Genomic DNA, 20,050 nt, shown 5'->3' with positions numbered 1-20,050 from the left:
GCCAAGAGGTTCACAAAGTAATGTATATTACTATTTTCAGTAGAATTTTGTATTTGGTGCTTGTATGGCTGTGAGAGAGATTCTTTTGTATATGAAATAAATAGTATCATGAATGTCCAGTCAAGTCCATTAATGACCTACYTTACTTACCTCTTTCAGAAAAAAAAAAATTGAATAAACATAAACCAAACATTTTGATATTTTTTGGAGGCTGGTTGATGTTATAAATTTTCTTTTACTCTAATCTGTCTCAGTGAGGTATGATTTAACTGTCACTGGGTTGATGGCCATTCTTGATTTGATGGAAGTCCCTTTTGAACAYAGAGCCTTTGGATGCATACATTTGGTCTAATACATCATTTGATACCTGAAGTCTCCTGACAGAGTTCTTTGTCCTCAGGATTTTACCTAGGCACTTCTTGTTTTGAAATACATAGGACAGAATTCACCAGGCTGTAAGATCATTAAAAAGAACAAAAAATAGACATCTAGTCCATATTTGTGATCCTATGCCTAAGGATAAGCTATGCCTATTCCTGACACACATTTGTTTAATTTGCTTCTAAAAAAAAAGCCCTATGATATGGATATTGTAATTTYCTTATGTAAATAATTCCTTAATTCTCCTTAGCTATCCTTCCCACTCTCCAAGGATCAAAGTTATATTTTGAATATAACTCATGAAACTCATTATTTCACTTTCTATCCACTATGAAATTTGAGACCAGAATATTTCCATCTTCAGTTTCTTTTAACATGAATACGAAGACCTATCATTTCTCCTTTTGTTTTCTTTAGCCCTAACAGATTTAATTCKTTATTCTTTGTCATGTTTTCTAAACCTCTATTCATCTTCAAAGTTGTCCCTAAGATTCTCTCTTCATCTGGTCAGTATTTTTATTTAATACAATATTGAAGCATTGCTCTTGTAGGTAGAGGAGGGTATTGCATGTATTTTGGAGAAACTCTTCCTTTTTACTTGTCCARGTATGGTAATCATCTTTTACCAGACTATGATGATATCTTGACAGTCTTCTGCTTATGTGCACTATAATCTTCCAGTCATTTTGTAGAATTGCTGCTACCTACTTGTTTCTCATCCTGTTTGCTTGTGATTGATCATTCCTTACTAAAAGAATGTTTGCATTTACCCATACTGAACTGCAATCTTCTTTTTTTTGAAGACCTTTTCCTCACTTTATGAAGACTCTTTTGTATTCTGAATTGTTTCTCTATTAACATTTTCAGTTTTACAAAATGCAAGCAGAGGAAAGTCAGATCTGAGAAATTTGCTTGACATAAACAACTATGTTAAAGAGTTGTATGCTGAAGTTACCCCCTCCTAGAAAGGCTTTATCTCTTTTGTTAATTAAAAGTGAAAATGAAATTATGTTATTTTAACTTTTAATTARTTGYGCYRATTGCTAGAATTGTTTTCAGGTAAYAGTAARGAATAAAGTTAAGTTGCAATGATAATATAAATGTGGTAATATAAATTTGATACAAATCAGTTCATAAGTCTTCATGATCTGTAAGACTTAGATACGTAAATATGTACTAAATAACAATGTTTTCACAAAAAAAGCAGATAAAGTAAACAAATAATTTTATAGAGTGTTTTTTGAAGCTTATCCTACATCAATGTTTACTGTATTTCATTGTCCTTTTCTATCTCTACATAGAGAGTGCAGTATGACCATTTTCTGTTTTGAATGACAATCCATATTCARTTGGGCAAATCTAATAAATTTAATTTAATCCTACTAAACAAGGCTGAAACTCTTCCAGGCCTAGTCAACTGATAACAGAATAAGCCCAGTCTGTATAAGTTTTTAATGCAAATGATATACTAGATAGCAGGTACCATCTTGATATATCCTTTCAGTTTGAGGATGAAGCACTGATAATTAATCTTTGAATATATTTTAAAGCTAGCATTGCACTTACTTCAGTAATTTCCTTCARACCACGTCTTCCTAGCACACCTATGAGAATATAATGTGAGGTACTGTCTGCAGCCTTGCTGAATTTAAGATGCATGGCATCTAGTTCCTCTCTTCCACGTCCAAGACCCCTCACCCTGTCAGTGAAGGAAATTGGTTTGACATGATTTGATTATGACAAATCAAGTGGCTGTTCCTCACTTTTTCTTCATTCTTGGTGTTTACAAATAGTTTGACTGTTCTGTTTTTTTTTTTCTTTCTATTTTTTTATAAAGAATTCAAATTAAATTGACAGATCTGCAGTCATCTGTCTCTTCTCTTTCCTATTTTGAAGACAGGTGGTATGGGAGACATTCACACTACATTTCATAATTTTAGACATCTTGTTTAAATGCCTGAATTAGTTTCATAWGCAATCAATTGGAAAAAAACAGAGCAGAGTAAGGCTTAAGGAAGCCTATAATTAGGTTGCATTACCCTCTCCTGGGAAACAACATCTCTCTCCTGTGGCTATATATGTCACCTAGGGAAAAAAATACCTAATTTAGACACTTGAATTAACTGTCTAATATATATTCATATACTCCTATATTTGCTGTCTCCCAGTCTTTCAGAACCTCATCTATCCTCCACGAATTCTCAAAAGTAATTGTGACTATCTTTGAAGTCTTTTTACCAGTTCTACAAGTAATATGAAGTTCCTTTATTCATCTTTCTTAAAGCCTTTTTTTAAAGTCCTTTTGTAAACGACATTATTTCTCTATAGTAGCCTATTGCTCATGTTAATTGTGTTAGCTATCTAACTGAACCTCATCTTTTTAGAAAGACATCAGATTCTTACATCAGTAAGAAGGCAATAAACTCTTCAGCTTTTTGTCTTTTCTGTTGAATAAGGAGTCTCTACTTCTGATGGTCTACTACTACTCCTAATGTATTTTTATCSTTTCTAGTGCTTATAATTTAAATGATGTCTGTAGACATTGTACAGATCATTTTATATATTGTTTTTTCRAATTATATCCCACAGTTCTGATTTGTTGTATTTTTTCTGTATTTTTGTATGCATTTTCCAGTCAGTTTCCACTTTCAGTAAGCTTGATCTCATATGTAATGTCAAAGTAAGACCCATAATTTGCTCAAGCTGGTCTTTTACTCTTTCTCCAATTCTTTACACTCCACAGTTGATAAATTTGGCTTTCTGGTGYCATTTGAGAGATCCAGGTGTCCAAATCCTGATCTTCAGGTAGAAGGTAGCAAACATCAGTTATATGTCCACGTTCATTTATACCTGCTGTGATCTGACGTATTCATCTTTTAATTCCTTTGATAAGACAGAGCTTTAAGTAACATGAAGCGTCATGTTAGAAATATATTKTTTCTTGTATCCTATCTTTTCAACATCTACATTCAGATTTGTATTGCTGAGCATCCTCAGCATCACTATGGTAGTTGAAGAGATACCTGAAGGGATTCAGCCCCTCTTGAGAGACATTTTGCAGCTTACAAAATGGCAGCCTCCAATTGTAAATTCCCTGTAGCTGCAATTGCCTCTGGTCTTGCACGCCTCTAATCTCATAGCTACTGCCTAATAAATTAAATAAATAGTACTAACAAATTTAATGAAACCTATATGAAAAAATGACCTATTATATAATGTATCATGTCATATGGAGATAATTACTTCTGGTATCTAAATATGAGAATAATTTATAACTCCTGTTGCAATAAGTAATTGATGGACATTAGGCACTTAGCCAGGTGTAAAATGGTTGGTCATTTCCGTGCAGTTCTCACTTCCTATGGCTGTGTGGGAGATTCAACCTCTGTAAGGGACAGGTGTGGCTGCTCTACCAGTAACCCCCTTCCATGGACCAGGACCTTAGCTGCTTTCGCATGCCCGGGCATTTCATACAACACCCATTTCAAGGGGTAACAGAAATCTGTTCCATACTGATACATTTTGTCAGGACAAAACTTATAACAGCACTCAATAACAGCAATAATATAAAAATCCAACACAGTCATAAAAACATACGTGAAGCCACAGGAAAAAAAATATAGCGAGATTTAATTGTGGTTATTTGTCTTGGAATTACTTCTAAAAGTGATAGTTCTCTAGGTTGATTAGAGTGATTGATAAAACAATAATTTTCTGTCATGTTCTGATATTACTGTCATGTTTCTGAGGTGTTATTACTACTATATTGGTTATTAGTATGCATGGTAAAAGAATCAATATGCAAGCACTTAACTGATGACATTAAGTGTGACAAGTAAAACAATTTTGTACAGAACAAATTATGTTAAAGCAGTATCTTCCTCTGACAAAATAACTAGTTTGATGAAGAAATCTGATAAAGTTAACCCAATTTATATAAACTTTGCAGAAGGCTTTCTAATAGAGTTTAGTCCAGAAACATAAAATCTGAATGATGCTGTCTTGTTAAAGACATCAAGAAGGGAAGCACATCTGATTCATAAATTGACAATAAAGAATAAAATCTGACTGATGGAGAGGTTAAAATGGAATCTTCTTAGGACTGATAAGAAAAAAGATATAGATCATATAATTTCATATTCATACATGATCTATATATGATCCCTCTCTATATAATCCATATATGTATTTTATATTATATATGTATATGAATGTAAATTTATGTTTGCATCAATGTGTGTATATATATGTGTGTATATATGTGTGTATAAAATACACTTATTATTCCATTAAAGAGGTAGAAATAAAATGGGCTCAGATGAAATTAGTAGAATGAAAACAAAAAAGAGAAATCAAGTTTAGGTTCCTGGTCTTTTATGGAGCAAGCTGATGATTAGAAAGGCTAAGAAAGGAGCTCATTAAGGATCAATAGTCAATACAACAAGGATAATAATAACTAAAATACTGAAAACAAATTCACATGCTTTGATTCTCAACAATGTTTTACTTTGGAGATTTTAGCATAATTGCACTGTAAACTGGATTCACATAATACAGTGTCAGCTAAATCCTTTCCAAAATGGAAAGAAATTACATGTTTCCCATCAAATATCAACACTATATATAAATGAAAAGATTCTGAAATTATTCTGCACTGAAATAGGCATTCAGACAGTTGAAATCCATATTTTCTATTTTGTATGATTTAATTTCTCATATTTTTCTGCCATTAGTTTACTTGCCATATATTCTATCATATTCACTTACTTTTATCTTATGGACGAATGAAACACTGAAATTGTAATACCAGTTAGAACTCAAGGCTTTGTGACATGGAAACTAATCATAATTATTACTAGTAATAAAGAATGTCTTCTACAAATATAGATGCTAGCATCCTTAGGATGACATATATTCTCTGTTTCACTCCAGGTAGTTTGGCAATTTATTCTCTGTAAGACGAAGTAGCCATCCTACAAAGTTATTTTAAATAATTTCTCTTTAAGTTTGTTATGAAAATTCTGTACTTCTCTTGCTTTCTGTTAGCTCATTCCCACAAAACCCATCATGCACATTTTCAATTTGCATATTTGAAAAATAATTGAGGGAGAGAGAAGACCTACAGATATGAGTGGTACAAGCCACCTTTTTCCTCCTAGCCTCTCAACAACTGAATTTGTTGCAGCAAATGCATGTGCTCCCTCAACACCTGAGTAGCCTGGATCCCAGTTTAATTCCACCTGCAATTTCCTATGCTGAACTTCAACTGACTATTCCCGATCCCATCACAGGATTTACTCAACCTTGGTTTACATGTGTGACATCAAAAAGATTAATAACAGAAGACTTTCTTGTTGCCAACAGTCTTTCCAAAATGCAGACAGAACAAAATCTCAAAATTAATACTTCAGATAACCTGAATATGCATGTTAATTACATACTACTGATTTACCTGATTAAATTAACTCAGAAGAAAATGAGGAAAAAAAGGATTTGTATGACATTTAGATAGTTCTATATCTTACATTTTATTATAGAGTAAAACTAGCTTTGTCTGAGGGTGTTAATATAGATGTTTTCATTTTAAAATAATTTCTCTGTGAGGCATAACTGAAAATTTAGTGGTTCACAGGCTTTTTCCAGATCCATACTCCAAGCAAAATTTCAATCACAGAGCAAGTCTCATTTTTGGAAGTGAAGATTTTAAGTCAGACAGACTAGACCCAAGTTTTTTTTTGGTTTATTTTCAGTCTGGAATATAGAGGACTTAATTGTTGGAGACTTCTGAAGAAAGTGACATATCTGTCTACTGATGTTATGGCTGGTAGCCGTAGCACTACTTTTAATAAGATGCACCTTGCATTTTCCGTTATAAAAAAAATAAACATCAGTCAGCTAGAACACCTGGCCAAAGTGCGGAATAACTCCTCATCCTCCTAAAAATCAATAAAATTCAATTTTAGAACAATGATGGGGGATATAGATTATTTTTCCATGCTTAGTCATTTTTAAAAAATAACTATTTCAGTCCACTATACTTGAGAGCTGAAAGAATGCRAATGGTTATGGACAAAAAAGCTATTTAAATAGGGCTCTGAAAATCTCATATTACTCCATCCTTTTACATCTTCAGCCTACTGACTGAAATACCTGTGTACTTTGCCAAAGAGCAATTATTGTAAGCTAGAGGTTCTAACCAATAGGAAAGAAAGAAAGGAAAAAAACTCCCAGAGATTCCTGGATTTTCAAGGAACTTTTCATCATTTCTACTAGATTTTTCTGCCCAGAGAAATTCTAAGAAAGTAAAAATAAGCATTTCCTGTACTATTTTGATATGCGGCCTCCTTTCATACTTTCTTATAGTTTTTACGTAAAACAAATGATCTTTTTACTGAAATGGGCCATCCATCATCTAGGTCTCCATCATCTTTGAAAGGTCCTGGAGAACTGGAGAGGTGCCTGAGGACTGGAAGAAAGCCAGTGTCACTCCAGGCTTCAAGAAGGGCAAGAAGGAGGACCGAGGCAACTACAGGCCAGTCAGCCTCACCTCATCCCTGGTAAGGTGATGGAACAGCTCATTCTGGATGTCATCTCCAGACATATGGAGGATAAGGAGGTGATCAGGAGTAGCCAGCATGGATTCACTGAGGGGAAATCCTGCTTCCTCTTTCTCTGATGGAATGACTGGCTGAGTAGATGAGGGGAAAGCAGCGGACGTTGTGTACCTTGACTTCAGCAAGGCTTTTGACACTGTCTCCCCTAACATCCTCCTAGAGAAGCTCAGGAAGTGTGGRTTAGATGAGTGGACAGTGGATTGAGAAGTGGCAGTGGCTGAAAGGCAGAGCTCAGAGGGTCATCATCAGTGGTGTCGAGTCTAGTTGGAGGCCTGTGGCTAGTGATGTCCCCCAGGGCTCAGTACTAGGTCCCGTTTTGTTCAACTTATTTGTCAGCGACCTGGATGAGGGGACCTGGATGAGACTTGCCTCCTCAGCAAGTTTGCAGATGATACCAAGCTGGGAGGAGTGGCTGACACAGCTGAGGGCTGTGCTGCCATTCAGAGAGACCTGGACAGGCTGGAGAGTTGGGCGGAGAGGAACCTCCTGAGGTTCAGTAAGGGCAAGTGCAGAGTCCTGCACCTAGGGAAAAACAACCCCATGCACCAGTACAAGCTGGGGGCTGACCTTCTGGAGAGCAGCTCTGCAGAGAAGGACCTGGGAGCGCTGGTGGACAACAAGTTAACCATGAGCCAGCAATGTGCCCTTGTGGCCAAGAAGGCCAATGGTCTCCTGGGGTGCATTAGGAAGAGTGTTGCCAGCAGGTCAAGGGAGGTGATCCTGCCCCTCTACTCAGCCCTGGGGAGGCCTCATCTCAAGTGCTGTGTCCAGTTCTGGGCTCCCCAACATGAGAGAGACATGGAGCTACTGGAGAGAGTCCAGCGAAGGGCAACAAAGATGATGAGAGGGCTGGAGCACCTGCCCTATGAGGAACGGCTGCGAGAGCTGGGCCTCTTCAGCCTGGGGAACAGAAGACTGAGGGGGGATCTGATCAATGTGTACAAGTACCTGAAGGGAGGGTGTCAGGGGGACGAGGACAAACTCTTTTCAGTTGCCCCGTGTGACAGGACAAGAGGCAATGGGCAGAAATTGAAGCACAGGAAGTTCTGCCTGAMCGTGAGGGGGAATTTCTTCCCTGTGAGAGTGACGGAGCACTGGCACAGGTTGTCCAGAGAGGTTGTGGAGTCTCCTTCTCTGGAGATCTTCAAGTCCCACCTGGATGCAACCCTGTCTAACATGCTCTAGGTGACTGTGCTTGAGCAGGGGAGTTGGACTAGATAATCTCCACAGGTCCCTTCCAACCTCAACCATTCTGTGATTTGTGAACTTGTTTCTTAGATCCAGTAGGACTCAGTTCCTGAAATAAGACTGCATAAAGAGTTTTTGCTTGTTTTGGTACCTTTGCCTTAAGAGGATATGTAAAAAAATCATTCATTCCTTTCATTTCTACGCTGTTTCTATGATCTAGTGTATTGTACTTAAAATCCCACAGTCCTCTACAGCCATTGCTGCTCTACATTCTTTAAAAATATGAATATCTCCGTAAAATAATTATTTATTTTCAACTATTTGAACAGATTTTATTTATTTCACATCTTGTTGCTTTCATTTTATTTTTTTTTATTGCAGTGACTAAACTAAAAGTAGTGTTGCTTGCCAGAGTTGTCTTTTTTTTAAGACACATTCATAGAACATATTGATGAAAGCATTCTAGTCTTTTCAATAAACTTCAGTGGATTTATTCTAAAATTTTCAAAATGTTCATAGTTTTCAAAAGAAAAAAACCCAGCAAATATAGTTCTATTATTCCATTATTACCTACAGTATAGTATTCTGCTTTGTCAGAGGAAACATGAAAATCTTTACCTAAGTGAAAAATTCTATGAAAATTTTAGTTTAAGAGAGCAAGCAATTTGCCATTGAAAATGTTTTAACAATAAACATTTCAACAAGACCGATGCTGAAGTATATTGTTAAGCAACAAAGAGCTCTGTTGTTATCTGAGCTCCGTTTGTTATACAGAAACAACCCGGAGTGTCCTGTTCTCCAGAACTGTGAGCTTAACACTTTTCATGCATTCTAATAGCATAAAAAGAGCAGTACCACCCTGTACCCTTGTTAAGATTCTGCTATTACACACTTGCTTCACAAATCATCTCTTTGCTTCAAGTTACATTCAACCCGCACTTGGTGCTCTGGCCCCTGAACTGCTGGAGGACCGGAAATCCAGGAGGATCAGCGGGCTGTCTTCTGTTATCATCCCAACAGCTAACGTCTGGCATGGCAGCATGTCATTCCACTGGTAGACTGCCACACAGTAAATTAGTTTAATAGATGATAGAATTTAATTTCTTGAGTGTCTCCTTTCTGTAGCATCACCTAACCTGACAAGTAATTTACATTTTTGCTGACACATTCAGGGTTTCTGATGACGTTTGCATCAGTAGTATCACTTTTTGGCCAAGAGAGGAGGAAGTCTTTGAGGGTTCATATCTCCTCTTTATTTCTGGCTCAACTACCCATGTGGAACTTGTTCAGGTTCCATTTCCTGCATGTGTAGTCCTTCCTTGGGGAGTCTATAATGTTACTAATTAATCAGCATTAGGGGAAGCAGATGGAAAAAACATTTTTGGATAGCTATGATTTGTGAGCTCAGTAGCGCTTCTACTGTTCCAAGACATCAGAAAAGTGTGATGGGCTCAAAGGGCACCTCATTTTATGGGATCCATAATAGATCCCCTTGTAACACTGCATTTTGATACTCTGGAGACTGTGTAAACAATTCACCTTATCTCTCATTCTGAAAGAAATTACTTTTGTTTCTAAGGTTTTTATACACTGAACTCAATACTCTGAATTTGTGATATGTTTGTTAGCTGTTCAGCTGGTAGGTACAGCTTCTTATCACACACTCTCCTTCCCTTTGGAACTTGAATTTTTCTCAGATTAGTGTGAAGAAGGGGCCTTTTCATAGTGAAATCTGAAATTAAATAATTTGTTAGTTAGGTTTTCAGCTATTTCTTTRGGATTTGGGTATGAGTTAATAAGTTTTGTCCATCTGAAAAATCTTTAATTTTAGCCCTCAGATTCAGGTGGTAAACCTTTCAGTCCTACAGCATCATTTGGAATGGAAATAACCTCCCGCTTTGTTCCAGATATGAAATTAAAAGTTATCATTTCTGTCTTCCTGTTTAGAATTCTCTTACTTAAATTTTTTTGTTTGCTTTGGTAAAAGATTTTTACCAAATCTTACTCACTTTTTTTTACTGCTACTAGCCAAAATAATGCAATGGGATATAGAAACACTTCTTCCATTAAAAGTATTCCTCTTCACTTGCATGAAAATTCAGCTTTCACAAATATTGTTTTAGTAGTGTATTAACCAAAGTGGTAAAGATGGTAACACTGAGACCAAATAATGAGATCCTTTTGGGTAATGTGAAAATAAACCAGGCAGCTACTTTTGTCATATTTACTGTAATTTTTCTAATCATCATTCCCATATCTAAGTAGAGAAATTGTACTAGTAGCTCAAAGAAGCTACTGCTGAAATGTAACCTTCAAGGTAGAATTAGTGAGTACTGCCTAATACATTCAGAAAATCATTTTTACCTGTCTGTGCTTCAATTATCTTAACTGGAAAAAATAGATATAATGGTACATCTTCTGTAAGGCACTACAGTGCTATATAAGAACTAGTCAATACTCTTATTATTAATATTGGAAGTGCATCAGAGAAAGATATAAACAAACCAGTTGCCTTCAGATAACAGTATATATATATTTATACACACATTCACATTTATTAGCTAACTTAAGAGAGTAAAATCTTTGTAACATGATGGCCAGTCATTTGTCTGTCCTGCAATGAGTCCTATTGATACAGAAAATATGGTTTTCTCTGTTGCAAGACTTGAAGCCTACAAGGAACAAAATCATAAGCACTGTAAAACTTCAGTGTGGTATAGAATGATGCTAGAGAACTGCGGAAAAAATCACCATTATAAATATATCTCTATATATCTCTCTATATATATCTTTGAATTAATTTTTAAGTTCTACATATCACACCTGAATCTGCTTTCTGATGGAGCCATATAGTAATAACCCAAGTATAGGGAGTGCAGGAAGGGTAGGAGAGAAAACACTCCAGCAGTATATGGAAAATATTGGTACATGGCAACTGCCAGAATCATTTATGGATCCTATTTTATAGTATTCTACAATAAAGGAGATCTTATTTTACAGTGTTCTACAATAAAAGAAAGTGTGCTTTTATACTAGAAAGAAAATGTAAAATATTACAAGAATTTACATGAACTGAAACATCATCGTCTCATCAAGACTTGAGGAAAAGATAAAATTTTGCATAACAACAAGTAATAAAAAGACATCTCCAAGATTTTCTTACATAATTTTTGTAATAACAGCTACAAAGAGCTATTTATCAGCTTTAAATTTACTCTTTTTAAAAACAAAACAAAACAAATCCTTCTACTGGTAGTATTCACATCTTGAATATCTGATGTGCTTCTAACTTTTAGTCTGGAAACAAAAGAATGAAAAGATCCATATTTATGGATTGCTTCATTTGATCCTTCCTAGCAAAAGTACAATTTGAAGTAATCCAAACAACTACACAAGAGAAGCCTTACAAAGAAGTGCTCATTGCTCTATGAAAGTACAGCAGTAAAGTGTCAGTCTTGCTCTGAGTTTCATCCAGCTCTAATTTATCCAATTCAAATCCCTTGGAGCAAACCCAACTTTATCTTGAAGAGAAAAAAATGTGTGATTTCCCAGAACTTAAATTTGGCAGTGCTGTAGGATAGGCAGAAGGGTTAGATAGATTTCTCCACTAAAGAAGAGAAACCATCCATTCACTTAACTGCTGCAGTACTGGAAAGTTTATTATATTTAACAAAGTAGTTGCATGGAGTTAAAATGAGATATTTTACAAGACTGGTAAACACCTTTTATGAATTTCTGTAGGAACGAGCTGAGGCACTTTATGAAACAATGATGCTGAAATCCTGGTTCATAGGTGGGCTGCAACTGGCAGCAGGTCACATTTATTTCTCACTTTATATAAGGTCTGTCTTTAAGTACATTCTGCTTACTGTGCTGATCTGGAGTCAGGAAGCAGCAGCACCATGACAAATATTAGAAGATGTAATAGATAATTTTTTCCTACTCTGCCGAATGGGCACAGTTTTTCTGCAAGAATAATGTGGGCAGTTCCCCACTCCACCAAGGCCTTTGGGTAGCTGTAATTTTTCCTGTGGTCTGCTTGTGAAGCATACCATATACAAAAATAGATGAAGCTTTGATGCAAGATAAAGTCGAAAGATGTGGCTCAGAGGAGGCAAATATCCCTTCTGTCCTTAATTTCTATTAAAAACAGTCTCAATGAAAGCATTGACTTAAGACTGCTATTTAAAACAAAATAGGTTGTGTCCCTATCAGAACTCATAATATTCTCTTAATAGAAATTCCACTTTCTTCCTGTCTGTAGTTTATCTCACAAACATCTAATTTTTACAGATGTTGTTCAGATAGTTCATACATGAAACTCTATGATGCTAAATAATATAAACAGTTCACCTCAGACCAACCTTACCAGTGTGGATGTCTCTGGGGCTCCCTGGGCTCCTCTTGACCCTGGTTGCTGTCACCAGACCTGCTCTGCTCTCCGTGTTAGAGTACTGGGGGACTGCCTGGATGGCCTTGTAGTCACCCTCAGCTCCAAGCTCAGAGCAGCCCATTCCTGCGCCTGAGGACAAAAATTTGATAAATGCAACTTAATTTTCAAAACCAGTATATATTCTTCCCACAATAGGTTCAACGATTAGTTTACTTAAGGTAAGACTGATGATAGTTTCAGTTTCTGGCTCATTCTTATTAAAGGTTTGCACAGGTTTTATCCAGTTCTTTCCTTACTGGCTTTATAAATTCAAGGCAAGCTATTTCCATTCTAATATATTCAAATTGCTTCATGGCTACAATCTCTGCATAAAACAAGCTTCCAAAGCATTCTGCTAATCTGAGGAATTGATCTATCACAAAGTGACAGCTTTGAGTTCTAAGTCACATGGAAAATCATGTTCAGCCTTTTTTTTCCCTAATCAAACATCAGATACAGTAATTTCAAGTGAAGATAGAAGTCTTTTTTTCTTCTTTTTGAAAGGGAGCCAGACAGTATTTTGTTCAACATTTTTGACAAAATGTGATGATTTCACTATACATAAAAGTAAATAAAAAGTATTAAAATGAATATATTTTTTAAAGACTCTGTCATGGAAAACAGAGGAGCTAGCTTCTTTCTGTTATAATAAAAATTGTCTGCATTATTTAGGTCAAAAATATTTCTAGATATCAAAGAGTTGTTTTTCACTTCTCAGTCCTCTGTCTGAATCTCCTTTTATTAGGCAGGTTGTTATTGAGGAAATATAAGAAAGCCTCAAACTCAAGAAAAAAATGACAGAGATCTTTCTAATATGGGAAATACCTTTTGTTTGATGTCTTTCTGATCCAAATGTGATGATCTTCCTTAATTGTAATTTGTCTAAGTTACAAAGGAGTATCAGTAAGGACAAGTAAGTATAAAGAATGTATGGACTTAAAGATCCAACTGTTGCACAGCTTCAGACATTGATATAGATGAATTATGTTACATAACTCAGAGAAGTATCAATAATAGATTGAAAAAAAAATCCTATTCACAATTGAACCTTCTCATATCTCAGGAACATAGAAGAACTTGAATTTCTTTGACTGAAAAGGACTGAAAAGAGTATGTCTGTTTGAGGGCTGAGGATTGCGCTTTAGGGTAGACCACAAAAATTGTTTCTGGAAAGCAATTGCATGTCTACAGTACAAATTTAGTAACGTGAATGTTCAGTACCTTGATTCCACAGGTTATAGCATTAAAATAGGAATGCATTCACAGACTAGAAAATCATGAAGAGAAGACTATCAACCTTTATTAACTTTCTTTATCATCCAAAAAGTAGAAGAAGGAGGGTTTGAAAGTGTTTTCTTACTTACCAAAATATTGCTGAAAAACTGAAATATTATTGCTAGAAGGAAATAAATAATCTTTATAGAGTGGAAAATGTTCACCAAGATTTGCAGGACAGATCCCAATGAGAACTGAGAGAAGATGCTCGAGAGCAGAATCTTACTCCTGCTACAACTATTACGTAGAAAATGATTATACACAAGCACATTTTACAACTCTGTTAGCCTATTAAAATTGCACTCCCACTGTGTTATCAGTATGGCTTCTGACATGAACTGCAGTGTTTAATTACATGTGGTTCTAAACTTAGCATATTTTTGGTCTATAGCCCAACTGGTGGGATATTCACACACAGTGAATGCTGGATTTTTCAGTGGTTTTACAGAATATTTCAATGCACAGTGGCACTGTGGCAATGAATCAGGAACCAATGCTTGTCCCCTGTTGAGCAGCAAAGCCCATCTAAAGGAAATGAGTTTTCTCATGGTGTCTTGTTAGGAGATCTTTTCCTGTAAGTGAAAGGATGCCAAACGACAATTTAGCTCTCTTAGACTTAATAACTATCCAATCAGATACCACATTAAAAGGAATTAAAATTAAATTAAAAGGAATATTCTCTGAAATACTGTATGGAAAGAAATCTATGCTCTCAGTGGAAAACACAAACGAATTTCTCTACAGTGAATTAGGTGACTAAATGTGAAGCAGCTACAAGAATCGATACCAAAAACATCCTCCATGGCTTTGAGGAATTTACCTGAGAGTTATATAACATTATGCAGAAAATAAGGAACTTTCCTTAAGCAAAGTTCTGATCTGGTCAAGAAAGGGAGAAAATTTTGGAATGCTTGCTGGCAGAGAATTACTGCATCCTGTAAGTTTTGACAGAAAACTTAACTGGATGCATTTTATGACCTGTCCTGACAAAGATTTTATTTACACCATGAAGCATACTGAGAGCTTTGAGATGTCTACTGGCGAAAATATTAGTAAGTACAATTTCAGGCATTAAAAAACAAATAGAGTCTGTTAGGTAGGAAGAAACAAAGAACTATCAAAAGAAAATTCCCTTGATTATAGCTCCAAAAGTCAAGGCAACAAAATGGAAACATTTCTATGAAAATGTCAAGAAAAATTCAGTATCTGTGTTGTCTGGGCCTTCCAAGTGCAAGCTAGTAATACATAAACAGCAAACACAACAACTACTAGAAAAAATAGGAGAAAAACCCTAATGATTTTTTTGGGCTGATCAGTAAGGGACATATATCGATGGGATGTTCCCTTGTGCAAGGAAAGAATCGGGTTCCTTTCACAGGCATAGACAGTGCTCGTTTCCTATTCCTTCATAATGAATGAAATACTCTTTTCTGCAGAATGTTTCTCTATGGAAGAATATATAATATTAACTTAAGAATCATCCACTTAAATATCAAATATTTGCATTTTAGTCTTTTACAAATAATTGTTTGTATTCTTTTCTCTGTTTATTTTTAGACGCCTATTATTCCAATGAAAATATTTCTGCAACTCTACATCGTCCGTATGCCTTTTGAGGGAATAAAACTGCTAACTGCAGCTTTGAGTTTTTAGGTTAGTTGTTTTAAGTAACACTGTAAACAAAAGCAAATCCTGCCACCTTTAAAACATGGTTTTTGTTCTCATGTATATTTTCAAAATAAGATTCAGCTATTTGTAATGTTTAAAGTTTTATCTTCTTTAGGTTCTATATAGAAAAAATAATCACAGAAACAACTGGTCAGATCTAAATTAATGATATTTTGAAATATCTAGGTGAAAAAACACAATGTCTTCCTCTTTGCCTGAGTGGCAGAGCAATCAAAGCTCAGTATACACTCTGAAAAACCGTTATTTCTTTCCATCCCTTTCTTTCCCCTTTATCTTGTGCTCCTGTCACATGACTTGCTTCCATTACTCCTCAGGAGGGCAAGCCTAGTCTTACAATTCTTTTCAGGAAAGTAAGYTCCAAAATGTCTATTCTTAAACAGACATTTCTTAGTTGACAAGAAAGTCTTTTGATTATGTCCCCTAAAAGAAGACAGACTATCTTAAAACAACCACAGCTAGTCTTTAGCCAAAAAATAACTTTGAGATATTTAATGAAAATTTAGCAATTGGAGAAAATTATTTACTGGAAAAAAAAATGAAATGCAAGAAGAAGTAGGGATTACTGCGCCAGGCAGACAGCAGTGACTGGGCTATAGATTCACAGAATCAAAGGAACATAGGATAACTAAGCTTGAGAGGGACCTCCAGAGGTCTCTGTTCCAATCTCCTGCTCAAAGCAAGGTCAGTTCTGAGATCAGATCGGGTTGTCCGGAACTTTGTGCAGCCAGATCTTGAAAGTCACCAAGGATGGACATGACACCTCTCTGGGCAACTTGTGCTGCTGCCCCACTGTCCTCAAAGGGGAAAAGTGTCTCCTTATATCCAGCTTGAGCCTCCTTTGTTTCAGTTATGTCTGTTGTCTCCTGAACTCCTGTAATGCACTGCTGCAAAGAGCTTGGCTCCATCTCCTCAAAGTCCTCCATCTAGGTGTTGGGGGGCTGCTGTAAGGTGCCCTAAAGCCATCTGTTCTCCAGACTGAACAGCTCTGCTCCCTCAGCTTYTCCACACAGGGCATGTGCTCTAGCCCCAAATATCTTGGAGGATCTCTGCTGAACTCACTTCTTTTCAATATCCATTTTTATACTGGCAGGCCCAAAGCTGGACTCAGTATTCCAGATGCTGTCTCATGAGTGCACAAGTAGAAGGGGATAAGCACTTCCCTCGATGGACTGGCTGTGCTCCTGTTCATACAGCCCAGGATGCTGTTGACACTCTTCGTTGCCAAGTAAGGATGCTGCTGGTCGTACTCAGCGTGCTGCACCAAGATCCCCAGGGCCTCCTCCACAGAGCTGCTCCTCAGTTCGTCTGTCCCAGCCTATGTCATCTCTTCCCTCCAAGATGCAGGACTTGGGACTATTCATGTGGGATTGCACAGGGTTCCTCCTTCAGCCTGTCCAACTCTCTTTGGATGGCAGAACTACTCTTGACCAAGGCTACCACGTGGTTTGTGTTCCCCCTGCCCTGTTTGGCAAGATCGGCACACCTGATGAAAGTGCACCTCATCAAGATACGGATTCACTTTAACACATCAGCCATGGGAAACGTGTGGAAATAAAACATCTTAAGCCTTGATAAAGGACYCTGTTCAAGTTTAAGGACTAAATCAGGACTATATGCAAAGAATTCTACTAATATCAATGGAAATACTGTAATATTTTACCAGTATTTATTTACCCAGCAAAATAACTTTCCTTTGTCTTCAGTGGAAGTCCTTCCAGAGGAGAGATTAAGGAATGTGGAATTTCATACTACCACTGAAGTATGTATATAGTGGAACACCATGGTGCCTTTACTGGATCTAACGAYACAGCAGGGAAGTTCTCAAAATCCTGACTGTATTAATAAAACACTGCTTAAAAAGGCCATGTTCTCACAGTGACCGAAAAGATCACTAAACTGTTTTACTCTGGTTGAACTCTCTCAAAACCACAAGACAAAAATCTATAATCTTCTCTCATTTTCTAAAACTGGCAAAAATGTAACATTTCAGCTTTGAGGTTGCTTTTTTTTTYCCCCCACATCATTCCACTTTACAGTGCTGACAACCGAGATGTTTACAATACTATTAATATCAAACTTGCGATTGTGGAGTGACTTTGAGGGTTGTTTTGATCCAAGTTCTGAGGAGACAAATGTGCTGAGAGCAGGAAAATGAAATTGGAAACTTTTTAATAATAAGGATAACTAACTCACAGAACACTATGTCAGAGCACAACATAAACTCTTCAATGCCAGGAATCTTTGCCTTAGAATAGGTTTCTTTTAGAAAGTAGATTATAGTTCAGCCATTAGTTAGGGGATGTGACAATGTTCATCTACAAACAACAAAAGAACAGTTCTCACTTCAGTGATTACTACGGGAAATATATGGCCTACATTATCAGTGGTTGACAGAAATAGTTGTGTCTCCCTCTGACTTCAAGGACACAACCCAAACCCCTTCCTCTTGAATAAAAAGTCCTAGGTAGCTGCAACTGAAACAACTAAGGATAATTAATTGTAAAGAACTACCAATGTTTTGGATATTTTTGGCAAATATAACAAGGACAGCAGGAAGAATAAGCATCTCTTTATCATATCATTAATTATTGCCGCTATTATTATTGCTACATATAATTTGAATTTCTACGCTATGCTTCACACTGCAATAGATGCAGAAAAACAAATAAAGACATAATCCTTGTCCTTGACAGTTAATGATCCAAAAATAACCCCCTCTCAGAAATGTTTCTGCCAGGTGAGAGCAAAGAACATCGGTTAGTGGTAGTGGAGAACCATTCCCTACCAGTTCTAAACTAGATCAATGAATAATAAAGAGATTTTACTCTGCCAGACTGCTGGCCTGGCACATTTCATGACCATTAAAATTGCATGTGCATGCTATTAATATTTACAAAGCAGGAGATCTACTTGGTTTAAAAATCTGTAGCTTTTTTTCTAAGTGATATTCTGAAAGTCTTGCAATGGAAAGATGTGAAGAATTCAGTGTATTCAACTCTGCCGTGCTCATTGTGTGTTGCAATATTAAGAGATGCGAGTGTTCCCTTATTATACTATCTTTTGGCATCCTTTTTGTCATTCTGCTTAATTTTTCATTCAGCTTTTCTGTGAATTTTCTGTGAAGCTTGTTTGTGGAAGTATTTTCTGAATAGCTACAAATATAGGTTTAAGGGAATCAAACAATGCAAACACAATAAAAAGATTTGCATAAAAAAATAAAACTGTCATGAAAGACTAATGTTTCTATTTAATTTGGCTGTGAGCCTGCATTTCTATCTGCTTTATCTTTCTTGCTTCTAACTTCTATTAAACTGCCATTAGCAGGTAAAAAAAAATGTATAACTTGTTTCAGATCAGGGAAGACTTCACAAGTGTGCATATTTAATTATTTAAGATGCACAATATAATATGGCTCAAATTATTTGTTTTTTTTTCAACATGTGCTTGCTAGGCACAAGGAAATTTTGGAGCCACCACTCTTTATATAATAATAATAAAGAAGATGGGGGAAAAAATCTCCAATTATAATATATCCTGATGCATGTCTTTAAAAAAAACAAATGGCTGTATATTATGGGAATTATTTTGCCTTTGCTTTTACCCTTTTATCAAACAGAATTGCATCATGCAACAAAGTCATAAAAATTACTGTCAGTTTCATATAGGAGGGTTTTATATCTACATCCCACCAGTGTAAGGCAAAACTAACTAACGAAATAAATAAATAGAGCAGCCTCTTATTATAGATACCCAAATGACTCAAACAGAGGTATTAATGATAGTACTGAGTGAGCTGATGAATTGTTAGAACATATATTTCTTCCTTTGCCCTTGATATAACTGCCCGAGTAAGTGAACAGGATTTCAATATTCAAAAACAGAGTAAGAATGAAAAACTGAAGAGTTTTTGTCAGTCCAGTTATTCATCTGTTCACTGGAAAGAATGGAGCAATATTTAAACAACTGTTTTCCCCTTACATTAAATGGAATGAAAGTGGGTGCCTTAAAGGCCCATCATAGCATAATAATGCCTTAGAAACAAGGCTTGTTACTGACTTGTTATGTATCAAGACATACTAAGATACATAGCAAAAGACTGCATTCCTTGTGAACTTCTTTGCTATGATTGTCCCGTTAGTATGTATTTAGCAAGGTCTTTGAGGCTSAGTTCAGGGAGATCACACAGTGAATTATGCAGCCATAAAGACATGCTGCGATAATTTTGTGAGAAGCTGAGAAACGATGAGAGCATCCATGGACAGAAAAGTAATAGTAAGAATTCTGACRAACCAAAAGAGACGTTAGATGGAGATTTTCAGAAAAATCTAAAATTTTATACAAATGTGCATGAGGAGCTGTGGAGAGATTCACAGAAAGCACCAGAATGACCCACAAACATAAGCAGGGAAGAACATTTCATTATTCCCTGCCTTTCTGACTTCATTAGTGAAATTAGTTCAGACAGTGCTGC

This window comes from Rhea americana, unplaced genomic scaffold (assembly GCF_003343005.1).
Source record: "Rhea americana isolate MKP2758 unplaced genomic scaffold, rheAme1 scaffold_0, whole genome shotgun sequence".
Taxonomy (NCBI): domain Eukaryota; kingdom Metazoa; phylum Chordata; class Aves; order Rheiformes; family Rheidae; genus Rhea; species Rhea americana.
The sequence above is the reverse complement of the archived record's forward strand: the minus strand, read 5'-3'. Positions refer to the sequence as shown.